This window comes from Ptychodera flava, chromosome 20 (genome assembly GCF_041260155.1).
Source record: "Ptychodera flava strain L36383 chromosome 20, AS_Pfla_20210202, whole genome shotgun sequence".
Lineage (NCBI taxonomy): Eukaryota > Metazoa > Hemichordata > Enteropneusta > Ptychoderidae > Ptychodera > Ptychodera flava.
In genome coordinates this window covers 3,246,749-3,247,500 of record NC_091947.1, presented here as the reverse complement: position 1 = coordinate 3,247,500, position 752 = coordinate 3,246,749, and positions in this window count along the sequence as shown.

Here is a 752-nt window from a genome sequence, read left to right as displayed (position 1 = left end):
CTGGAATTCTAGTCATTTGAAAATTGGGGGAAGAGGTAGTTTGTATTGAATTCTGGTCATTTGAATGATGGGGAAGAGGTAGTTTGTATAAAACACATTGTCTAGTGACTGTAATGCTTCATTCTTTCATCATGGATCTCTGCTCCATAGAAACAAAAAGCAAACAGATAACTCAAAGGCTTTCAAGCTGTGTGTGCGTTGACCACAAACATCTCTTTATTTTTTTTGGCCTTAAGTGATGAAAGGCAGGGGCTCATCAGAACTGCACTCAAAGGTCGTATAGGACCCATACAACTGATGTAAACACTGTATCCAAGGTACATTGGCGAAATTAAGTTAAAACATGTTTGTCATAATGTATATCGTAAAATTTAAATGTTGCAGTTATGTTGGCGTGGTGCATCTAGATATCATGCATGAAATTGATTGTTTGTCAACAAAAAAGTTGCACAGGTGCAGTTCCATAAAAAGATGAAAATAAATTAATACCGAATAGAAAATCACTGATTTCTTCTTCTTAGCATTTGTCAAATGTGAAGTTCATGTTTGACAAATTCTAATGATTAGAATATATAAGATGTTTTGGTGATAGCATTGTGTGTCTCCTGCTGTAGTGCCTTGCTATCTCTATTGCAGTGATAGGCAAGGTACACATTCTCAAATACAGTGTTTGTCTTGTCTCACTGTTTGAATTCACGCATACAATTCAGTTCCCACTTGTTCACTGTTAAGGTAGAATGCGCCTTGGGGAC